This window comes from Crocodylus siamensis, chromosome 1 (assembly GCF_052110815.1).
Source record: "Crocodylus siamensis isolate JL-2025a chromosome 1, ASM5211081v1, whole genome shotgun sequence".
In the NCBI taxonomy this organism is placed as follows: Eukaryota; Metazoa; Chordata; order Crocodylia; family Crocodylidae; genus Crocodylus; species Crocodylus siamensis.
This window is the reverse complement of record NC_143395.1, coordinates 57,303,695-57,315,579: the sequence shown is the minus strand read 5'-3', so window position 1 is coordinate 57,315,579 and position 11,885 is coordinate 57,303,695.

Sequence of the window (11,885 nt, the reverse complement as noted above, 5' to 3'; positions counted from 1 at the left end):
GTTTCCTTACTAGCCTGGGTTGCTCTGACTGGGCTCCATGGGCACCTATATATGTGACGGACCTCTGCTCTGACATGTGCTAATTAGCATGCATTGGAGCAGACTTGATTAATCGAGACTGCTGCAAATCTGCTGGAGCATGCTAATTAGCATGCCCCAGCAGCCTCCATGTCACGAGTATTCAGTGTCCTGCATTTCAAAGTGGCAGTGAGGGCACTTTAACTAAAGCTCATTGAACAAGTTTTAGTTAAAGCACTCCCACCGCTATTTTGAAGCCCGAGACCTTGAATACATGTGATGCTGCAGGTACTTCAATTAAAGCAACTCTCAGAGCTGTTGCAATTAAAGCACCTCCCCTCCACTCCAGAGCATGTGTATAGACACAGAATGTGCTGCACACAAATAAACTCCAGAGCAATAAGCAATAAGCTCCCAAGTTCATTGTTTTTCATTAATCACACATGTAGATCTATCCAGTAAGAGGTTTCACAATTGCCAATAAAATGTTTTTTCAGAATTACAAATCTTAAGGTACCTTATGTCATGGACCTGCCAATATTAGTCGCTTCTGAAAATTTAGGCCAACAAGCTGCAAGTGTACAGTGTATAATTAGCCCATGAAATTTGCTCCAGCAGAATTTTACAAAGGCAGCTAGTTTAATAAAGAACTAGACACTTAGGATACAGTATCAGCATTATACTTCATATTATGAACTCAGAAGAGCTATGAATCTTTATGCTCCAGAATGAGATTGTCATATTAGATATGGTCAGGAAGAAATTCTTTTCCATATTGTTCATTTAGAGGAATGGGATAGGGGTTTGTACCATTTTGGAATATGTATTATACTGGCTCTTGTCAAAAGAAAAAAATACTGCCAAAGTAGCTATATTGATATATATTGATCTGGATAGGGTCTGTTCCAGTAGTGGCACTTCTTGTTTCCTATTACAGTTGAACAGAACCATTATGTATTATGGCAAGATAAAATTAACTTTTCCCCTGACTTTTCTCTGAAGGTATTCAGTGTGTCACTAAGTCATTAAATACAAAGATCAATATAAAAATAGTAAGATGTTGAGACCCACTAATACAAGTAAGTTTTACTTTTCCTCTCATTTTAGTCTTTTGCTGTATTAAGAACTAAATTCAGTTGTCCATTGGCACAGCAGTGCATATGGCATATAAAATCACCCACTGGTTTGAGCCCCCCTGTTAGACAACCGTATGTGCTGGCAGAAATCCCTGACATAAAGGGCTATGTTAATTATAAACTAGCTGCTTCATTGCAAAATGCCCTTGATTTTACTGATTTGAGTCTCAATTATAGGTTTATTTTTATATAAATATTTTGGATACAATATTAAACTGTTACATGTGTACACCTTTGAAGTGAAATGTTACCTTCTCCCACTCATAGCCTTTCATAGTCTCATAGGACTGAATAGCTACAAAGCAAGAGCTGTTATGTAAGAAGGTCTTAATTGTTCAATTTTCCTTGCTTTAACTTATTCCATTTCAACATTACATCTCAGCACCATGTAGCTCTGAATGGGAGGTTTTTTCCATTGTGATAGTTTCATCCTGATTTTCTCTTATCTCTTAACATCCCCCTCCTTATATGATACATCTCCTGTGTAGCTTTAATACTGGAAAAATCCCTTTCAAAACTTATGTAAAAACCAGCAGTTATGGGACAACAAATAATGAATCATTTTTGTCAAGTGGGTTTGGGTATTCTGAATAATTTTATCTAAATATAGTTCATCAAATGAAAAAAGTGCTGGAGGATGATAAAGTCTTTATCTAAAAGTAAAACAAAGCTAAGGGAAATTCCAGAAGGTTGGAAGCATGCTATTGTTTTGCTCTTTTTAAGTATTGTCATATGGGATGACCAGGAAGTCATGTGCCCACTATTCTGATATCAGCCCTGAGTAAAACAATGGCAAAATGATGTAGGATTTGGTTGATAAGGAACTGAAGGATAGCAATATAATTTATTTCAGTGTACATGACTTTATGGAAAATAGGTTTGTCAAACAAACGTGATTTAATTTGTTCATAAGATTAGAAGTTTGGCTGATAAAAGTAACAGTCATAGATGATGTGTAAGTGTTGACGATGTGGGGACACAACTCTATGCTGCTGCAGCTGCCCCCTCTAGGCCAGGACCTGGCTCCATTAGGGCTGCAGCCCCATGCCCCACCATCAGCACAGAAATCTGAGGGGCATGTGTTTCCCAGTGCCCCCACCCCCAAATCACCTATGGTAATGGCATTGACTTAACATATGTAGATATTTTTAAAGATACTTAGTACTGAATTATATTCTAATTACAGAATCAATTAGCACAGAAGAATAAAAAGCACACGTTAAAAGTGTTAATTGGCTAACTGAAATATCTCAAAGTGATTGCCCCTTGAGAATTATTACTGAATGGGGACTACTTTCAGTAATAATGAATTACTACTGAATGTAGACTTCTGCAGGGTCTGGAGTCATTCAACATTTTCAGCCAAGTTTTTAAATAAATATAAAATAGTGTTGATCAAATTTGTGGCTGACAAAGGTTATTGTAACAACAAGTGACTGGGAGAACAGAGAAGTCCAGTAACAACTGTGCCTTTTAGATATTATTAGTTAATATTGTACATCTACAGCTATTAAATACTTATATTTAAATTTATCTGAACTGTGAGCACTCTCTACTGTGCTTGCAAAATGGCAGCAACAAAAGCTCATTGGATTTAAATGTTGTGGACTTTGAATGTCTGAAAGTTCTTATTGATATTCCTTTTAGCAGCATGGCTGGCACTCAGTTTCTGTTTGGTTTTCCCCCTCCCTTTTAGATCTCCTTTTACAAAAGACATGTGCTCTTTAAATATTTGGAAGTGAAAGTCGGTCAATTATAAGTACAGCAAACATTGGATGATTCCATTTATCTTATTAGTTTGTTATTTTTATTAGACAATACTGAATAACCAATGATTCAGTAAAACATGGATGTTTTGAAGTCAGTAGGTACATGGGTATGGATCTAATACTATAATATTGTAAAATGACTGCAAATAATAGAGCAAGTCAGAATTTGGCTCCTCTAAGAAAAAATAAATAAGCTAAAACATAGCATGCTGTGGAAACCACTGTGAACAAACCCTCCTTACCTTTGATATAAAAATCGTGACAAAATTCAAATACATGTAATATTTATCATACTTTAAGGTATTTCTAAATATGATTCAAAGTAATGCTTTATACAGTTGTGACACAATGTCTGGCAAAAAATTAGCTGTAGGTCTTACATAACCATAGAGAATATAACTAGTTTTATTAATAAATTATAAACAGGCTTATTCCATTTTTTTAAACTTTCTTAGGCTCTTACTCCACTCATGGAACCAGGAGCTGATGGTATGAAGAGACTTGGGGTATGTTTCTACTCCATCTATTAGGCATCTAAGTAGACTTAGGATGCAGACAAAAGTAACTCTGGAAACGTTTCCAAGTAAAAAGGGCTTGAAAACATTTAAAAAATGGATTGTCAGCTGGACACCCCCTAGCTACAGTGCTTCAAAATTACCATGGCTCTTTGACTGTGGCTTTCCAGCCAGGGGGCTGTACAATGAGCAAAGGATGCTTCTCAGAGGTTTGAGGGGCAGTGGTGGGGTCTCCATGGCTCCCTGCTGCCATGATTCGAACTCTTTCTCTTTGTTCTACTGCAGATATATACAGAGAATTGGGACTGGAAAGCCTAGCAGCAATAACCACACGTCCCCAAGTCATGGGAGCATCTAAAACCAGGGAGCAAGACCCACTGGTTGTACAGTCTTGCAGGCTGTCAGTCAGTCAGACTTCCAGACTGTCCACTCTACTCTTACCTCCCTCCCTGTGGAGGGCACGTGAGAAAGCAGAGCACTGGGATTTTGAAGGACTCTGGGTCCTCTGTCCATGTGCATATATCACAAGAACTGAAACACTTCTGAACTGTATTTCATTTGAAGAGGAACTATTTTGGAACGCTTCTGCTGCTTCTGGAATGTTTCAAAGGGCGCACAGGTTTGTAGAGCTGACTCTTTGAGTTTCAGTTGTTACCTTGGTCCCCACCTTTGGTCATGTAAATGTGATTCTATCCCACCCATTGCAAGTTCCTGAAACTCTATTAATGTAACACACCATCATCTGACTCTTAAGACTGAGTCACAAAAAAAGCAGTAAGAAAAAGGAGGACACACCCATCTTTTGGATTAACAGTTTTGAACCATTTCAGTAGGATGGAAAAAGATCATACTTATGATCCTAAATCCAATCACATGCCTAATAGGTGGAATAAAAAATGGGCCCCTAATGTTTAATATAGGCTTAACTTTTATTAAGAGTTTTACTAATTTCTCAGCCTAGATTCAGATTCAAATTTCTTTTACTTTTTTTGTAACAATCAGTATCTCATATGTTTAAAATTTTAGTGGCATACCTTTGTAACACACACGCATGCACACACACATGCACGCTGGGCTGTGTATTGTGTTGTGGGGTTTTTTGTGTATGTGTTTTATATGGGCACATAGCAAGCTGGAGCCTGTATCTGGGCAAAATATGAAAAACCCTCTGGCCTCATTGGCCAGAGGAAGCAGAAGATCCTCCAGACAAATAAGTAAGAGAGAATCTTCACTGTGGCACTCCCTAATTTGACAAGGCTTGGGTGATGTCACACTAGGTATATAAGAACAACTCAACTAAGGTTTCTAGTTTTTTATTCCGGGGCTGCTAAGAGCTGAATTGGGAGCCAGAAAATCTTCTCCCTATGGGGGGTCTCTCCCTGCTCTTCACTGGAGAGGCAAGCAAAAGCTGTGAGATGGGAAAGCCTTAGGTACAGGGAGAGAAAGTCTATCTCAGAGTTTGAGACTCCTACTTCCTCCCTCTTTCCCCTTTTTTTAATCTTAAGTGGCATGGGCAACTGGTGCCTTCTGAGTCATGGGGGGCACTTGCCCCACCAGCAGACAGTCAGCGACTGGGAGGGAGTGGGGGTTCCCATACAGCTGATCACGCTGACCGGGGGGGCAGTTCCCTGTGGCTGATCACGCTTACCAGGGACAGGGGGGTTCCTCCACAGCTGATCGCGCTGACCTGGAAGTGCCACTGGCGTGCTACTGGTACTTCCAAGTCAGTTTGATCAGCCGCAGGGGAATGCCCCTCCCCATCAGCACTATCGGTCATGGGGGGACCATGGGGATTGCTTCTCCTGGTGCCCCCACTCCCTGGCTGGCTCTCTTGGGGGGCACCAGTGCTCTCACCTGCCCCACTGCCAAAGCAGGAAAAACTAGCTGTAAGGGGGTGCATGTGACAGGATGCCGTCTTTGGCTGCATTTTTTTTTATAAGCCAGTGCATATGCACCCATCAAGTCTTGCTGAATTTTCCTCCCCTGGGGATCAACTTTCTCCCCCTTTAGTCTTCTGCCATGACTTGATGTTACTTGGTTCTTAAAAAGGTGGGAGGCTGACCCACAGGTTCCCAGAAAGGCTCTAGGCTCACCACCTGTAGGATAATGAGCTGTGGCCTTAAGGGCACAATGCATGCTCCCCTTGACATGCCCCGTGCCTCGCAGATATTTTATAGTTTTCTCTTTATATTGAGGTCTTAGCTACTGTGGGCTTACCCTCTCTCTCTCTAGCTAGGCCTGTCAGTCAACCCACTAAGCAGGGCTTGACTCCAAGGCCCTAGCTCTCTAACTCACTTGGGCTCAAGGCCCTCCATTCCAGGAGCTATACATAGGGGATGCCTCAGCCCCTCCGGCTTTTCCCCTCTTTCTGTATTTAGGACCATTCACCTAAGTCCACCCATTCTGGGCTCATGGTCCTAGTGCTGCACCCCTAGTGCAGCAGGGCTTCTTGAGCACTCCATCACGGTGCCCCTCAGTGCTAATGAGGTCTCCTCCTCCCCTACAGCCTCAGCCACAAACCACCACATTTAACATTAAACATAAACCATAGGCCCCAGTGACCGTATAATGAAACTAAAAAAAATAAGAGGCAAAGTGCCTGCTTACATGTGCTTCTGTCTCACAGCGTGGTGCATTCTTCCCAATGAGGCTGCCTCAGCTGCTCCATAGTAATCAGGAGTCTTCCTCTCTGCTTGAGGTTTATATGATTCTGGCCTTCCCCTTCCTGTCACTTGACCAGCTGGCAGGGCTCGATCCTTAACCCCTACTCAGATGGATGGCTGCTCCCAAAAGGTTCTGGATTTAAAGGGGCCACCCTGCTTCCTGATAACAGGGCTAGGGTTCCCTGTTACACCCCCTCTCCCCTCTTTTGTCTGGGGTCCTCCCTTCTCCCCCAGACTGTCTTCTTTGTATTGTCTCTCTCAAGAAGAAATTGGTACCTACATTCTGAATTCCTGGGCAATGTTCCACCTCAAAACAATATGGTTGAAGAGTAAGGGCCCATCTCATCAGCCTAGCATTATCCATCTTCATGCTCTGCAGCCAGCATAGAGGTGCGTGATCTGTGATCAGTGTGAACTTTTACCCTAACAGATAATATTGCAGTGTTTCAACAGTCCATTTAATCACCAAACACTCTTTTTCTATTGTGGCGTAATTCCTTTCCAGTGGGTATAATTTCCTACTTAAGTACGCTATAGGACGCTCTTCTCCCTCTTTCTGGACCAACATTGCTCCAATAGCCATATTTGATGCATCTGTCTGCACCAGGAAAGGTTTATTGAAATCTGGTGTATATAGTGGGGCTGCAAACATAGTGCGTCCTTCACTGCTTGAAATGCTTTTTCCACCTCCAGCGTCTACCTCACCTTGGTTGGGGCCCCAGCCTTTATCATCTCCGTGAAGGGTACTACTAAGTCTGCAAAATGAGGTACAAACTTTCTATAATAACTAGCTAGTCCCAGGAAAGCCCTCACCTGCTTCTTTGTATGAGGAGCTTGGTACTTCCATATACTTTGTCTAATAATGGTCGCACCTTACTGCTTCCTACTAGGAACCCAAGGTACTGTGTTTCTTCTTTCCCTATTCATACATTTCTTTGGATTGGCTGTCAACCCGGCCCTTGTCAAGTCTTGCATTACCACTCTCAGTACTGTTAAGTGTCCAGCCCAGTCCTCGGTGTATATAATAATATCATCTATGTAAGCTGCAGCATAATCCCCGTGGGGGCCAACACTCTATCCATTAGATGCTGAAATGTAGCAGCAGTTCTATGTAATCTGAACAGCAGGCAAAATTGGAATAGACCCCATGGGGTGGTAAATGCTGTCTTTTCTTGATCTTCAGGTGCTACTGGGACCTGCCAATAACCTTTTGTCACTTCCAAAGTGGAAATGACAAACAGGCTTACATCAGGTAAGGCTGACATCAGGCTTCCCTGATGTTTTCCACCAGTTCATCTACTCTCGGTATCAGATAGGTATCGAATTTAGCCACTGCGTTTACCTTCCGGATATTGATACAGAACTGGATTTTCCCATCTGGCTTGAGCACTGCTACGATGGGGCTCCACCGGTCACTGTGGGATTCGTATATTATGCCTTTCTCCAGCATCATCTTGATCTCCATTTTTATCTGACTCTGCAATCGTCTCCAGTTCTCATGGATCACGTGGCCCAGAGGGGTTTTTACTCAATGTACCACACTCTGAGCTTCCCCAGTTTCTTGGAACACATCTCCATATTCTCTGACTAGCTCAGTGACCTGTCTTCTCTGCTCTTCAGATAGTAGTGGGGCCACTTCTACGTCACCCAGCCCATTTCTTTCCACCAAAGGGGGTCCCAATTCTAATTCCTCGGGATGAGGGGCCAGATATATGCACTCTTGCTCTTCCCACTTCTTCAACATGTTGACATGATACATTTGCTTCTTTTTTTGTTTTTCTGACTGGTACACCTCAGTCTAGGGGCCCCACTTGGTATGTAATTTCATAGGGTCCCTGCCACTGGACAAGTAATTTACTCTCATGGTCAGGCAATAGAACCAACACATGGTCTCCCAACTCAAACTTCCTTTCCTGTGTGCCTCAGTTATAATGCATCACCTATCATTTCTGGGGCTCTCTGAGATTTTCTTAAATCTCTCTCCGAGCTGCTTCAAGGTGTTCCCACAGTTGTATTCTGTATTGAATCAAGTTCTGGTCTTTACTATGCTGTTCTGCCCAACTCTCTTTAATCAAATCAAGGATTCCCCTTGGGTGCTGGCTGTACAATAGTTCAAAGGGTGAAAATACAGTCAAGGCCTGAGGTGCCTCCCTTACAGCAAATAACAAAGGCAGTAACATTTTATCCTAGTTCTGAGGACTCTCTACTATGAATTTCTTTAGCAACTGCTTCAACGTCCAATTAAATCACTCCATGAGCCCGTCCATTTGTGAATGATATGCTGCCATCTTTAGGTGTTTAATTCCCAAAGCTTTACTCACTCCTTCAAACATGCGTGATGTAAAATTCATTCCCCAGTCTGTCAGCAGTTCTCTAGCGAGTCCCACTCATGAAAATATTATCAATAGCTCATTTGCCACCTTTGGAGCAAAGGTACCTCATTACACAATCCAGTAAAACTAAAATATACTGGTTTCCAGTGCTGCTTCTGGGCAGTGGCCCCACAATGTCTACCACCACATGCTTGGAAGATGTTTTGTGTTTACTTTTTGGCACACAGGACATGAAATGCAGTACCTTGTCACTTCCTGTAGTAGTCCTGGCCAAAAAAATCTTGCCCAAATGTGGGCTTCTGTTTTGTTCCTACCCAAATGTCTACCCATAGGGAGCTCATGAGCCACCTTCAGTAGAGCCCTTCAATATCACCAAGGTACCAGCAGCTGTACAACCTCCTATCCTTCAGGCTTTCCTTGCTCAGTTCGGTATAGTTGGTCATTCCTCACCTCAAACCTCAGAGTTGTCTTGATCAGTTCTGGTCGTAATACCTTGCCATTCCATTGAGCTAGGTGTTCCTGGAAAGCATACCGAAAATCTGCCTCCTGGCTCTGCTCCTACTGGAAATGTTCGCCTCCCACAAATGTGTGACATCCATCTCCTGTTTGGCCTCTTCCCCTGGTGGAGGTTGTTTGGCTTCATCCACGAACCCCTCAGCTGTAGGATCATCTTCCCATCCAGACTTGGGCTGTCTTACCTTGCATCTTCGCATTCCGACCTCCTGTGGCTTTCAACTGCAATCTTCTCTCACCTCAGTCTCCTCTTCTGAGCCTTCCTTTTACCGTCTCACACTGGCTATCTCTGTCAACAGTTCTGGCCAGTCACATCCCAATATTATTGGATAGAGTAAGTGCTCAGTGACCCCAACTAGCATCCAGTGGGTATTTTCTCCCACTTGCACAATGGCCCACATTCTGTCCAATTTCATGGGCTCCCCACATCAGCATCGCATGATTATATAATCTGCTATTTCTCTCTCTCTCTCTCTCTCTCTCTCTCTCTCTCTCTGGTGACACATTTCTCCATGCCATGGTCTGCAGTGACCCTGAGTCCACATACTCTTTGTCTCTCTATCATCACATCCACCTTCAATGCAGGCTGCTCATCTCCCAACTCAAAGTCAAACCTGGCCCCGTAGCCACACATCCCCACCTGGCTTGTTGCTCACACAGGTATATGCTTCCCACCATCTTGGCTAACAGTGCCTGTTGTCTTTTGGCTTGGTCTTGTAGGTCTTGTATTATTTGGTTTAGCCAACCCAAGATTTGTTGCTGAGGTCTCAGGTCTGGGGCTAGCATCTGCTTCTGCTTCTCTGGCTTTTTTTGGACCTATGGGCTCTTTCTTTCATACAAGTGAACCACCATCTTTTGATACATATTGCCATATGAACTTTCCCAGCCAATACACCTGGAGTGAGCTGCACCTGCAATCCACCTCTCCCTTCTCCTGCACCAGCTGGGCAAGTGGCAGCACAGCATAGCCCCCACAGTTCCCCCTGCTGGGACAGAGGCAGACACAGCCAGAGGAGCTACAGAAGCTCCCATGGCTGTGCTGCCTGATCCCATCCCCGGCCAAGCCCCAGCGTCCCAGCACTCAAAAAAAAAAAAAAAAAAAAAAAGCCCCGCAGTCACCAGTAGCAGAAGTGGTGATTGGGATCTCTGGGCACTCATGGCAGAGCCCCCCCCCCATGCAGCACGGGGCAGTGGGGATCACCCCCTGCGTGGCAGCTGCTCCATGGCATAGGTGCAGAGTGGCTTTGCAGGGTACTGCAAGCTGCCTGGGAGTTGAGGTGGCTCCACCTGTCAGAGCTCCCAGTTTAACTCCCCAGCTCTCTGATCATTCCTCCAGCTCTTCCCAGGGGGATGCTATCCCTGGATCTTTGTGCAGGGTTTCAGCAGGCAGCTGCTGCCACCAGCTGGGGACCTAGCCCAGGGCTGATGCCATCATCAGCTGGCAGTGGCAGCCTGTTGTCATCCCACGTCATCTGGGGGCTTGTGCCTCCTGGGGAAGAACTGAGGTAACCAATCAGAGAGCTGGGGAATTGAACTGGGAACTAGGGGAATGTTTAGGGACCTGAACATTCCCCTTCTTCATGGTTTGAATCCCCAGCCCCAGGTTCAATTCACCTGGGAGCTGGGGTCAATCCACATATCAGCTGGAGCCTGGTAGCTCTCAGCCCCAGCTCCCAGGCAGCACGTGGTGCCCTGCCGAGCTGCACTGCACCTGCACCATGGGGCAGCAGTCCCATTGGTGCCAGGCGGTGGGGACGATTCCCTGCTGCCCCGCGCTATGCAGGGGGGCTCTGCCATGAGTGCCCAGAAACCCCAACACCACAGCCAGAGCCCGTGAGTGTGCGGCTTTTGGTGGGGGTTAAGTGCTGGGACTAGGCTGGAGTTGGGTGGGGGATGGGCCAGGCAGGGCAGCCATGGGAGCAGAGGCAGGCACAGCCAGAGAAGCCACAGGAGAAGCTGCAGCCGCCTGGCTGTGCCTGCCTCTTCCTGGCCGATCTGAATCACTGAATGTCTCTGAATCTTCTAAAACTGATTCAGCTGAATCAATTCAGGACAGTGATCTGAACTGAATCACCGTCCTCTGAATCGGCCAAATCTGAATCAAATACTTCCCTATTCTCACAGGCCTAATGTCCAGGCTATAGCCACAGTCCTGGGCCCTTTTTGCTGTTTCACAGCTATTGCATTTCAGCCTAGCTGCATGGCTGAACCTCAGCCATATATTTGGCTGGCAGATTTGGACCAGGGTAAAGCCTGGCATGGTTCAAGCCAGGGTGACACCTGCCACTTCTTGTAGATCCAAGCCTCAGTGCGATATAGACCTGGCTAGCTTTTGCTGTCCAGTTCAGGTGCAGTGAGATAGGCCTGGGCCTCCTTTTGTCCTTTTTGTAGTTTGTCTCAACCAAGTGGTGTGGTTAGGTGTTAGCTGTAGTTCAGATAGGCCTAACCTTTCCTCTGAGCTCTTTTGCTGCTTTCTGCCCAGCAGAGTTGGGATTGGGACTAGGAATCTTGGGGTACAGTATGCTGATGGAAGCTTCAATTAACCCCACAAAGCCACCATGTGGAAGTGAAGGTCAGCGTTCTACCACATCTGCAGGAGAAACAGACCCTATTGCAATGCAGAAGGACCTATGCTTTTGAGCAGCAGCCTGTGATGCAGCGAACCCAAGGAGCAGCTTAAACTCCAGTGTGGGGCCCCCTCTCCAGCTCATTGTTGAAGGGCAGGTATAGGAGTGAAGGCCCCCAGAACTATTCATTGGGGACCCCAAGTCCCAGACTGCTTGGATATGGGTAATGCCTCCCCCAAGAGGGTGCCACTTATAGCCTTTGCTTTGTAGTTAATAGTGTTTTTTAATTATATTTAAAGTTTTCTTTAGTTTTGTTTTATTTTCTGTAATAAATTTGAGTGTTTGTGTTTACACTGCTGGGGGGCGGTGTT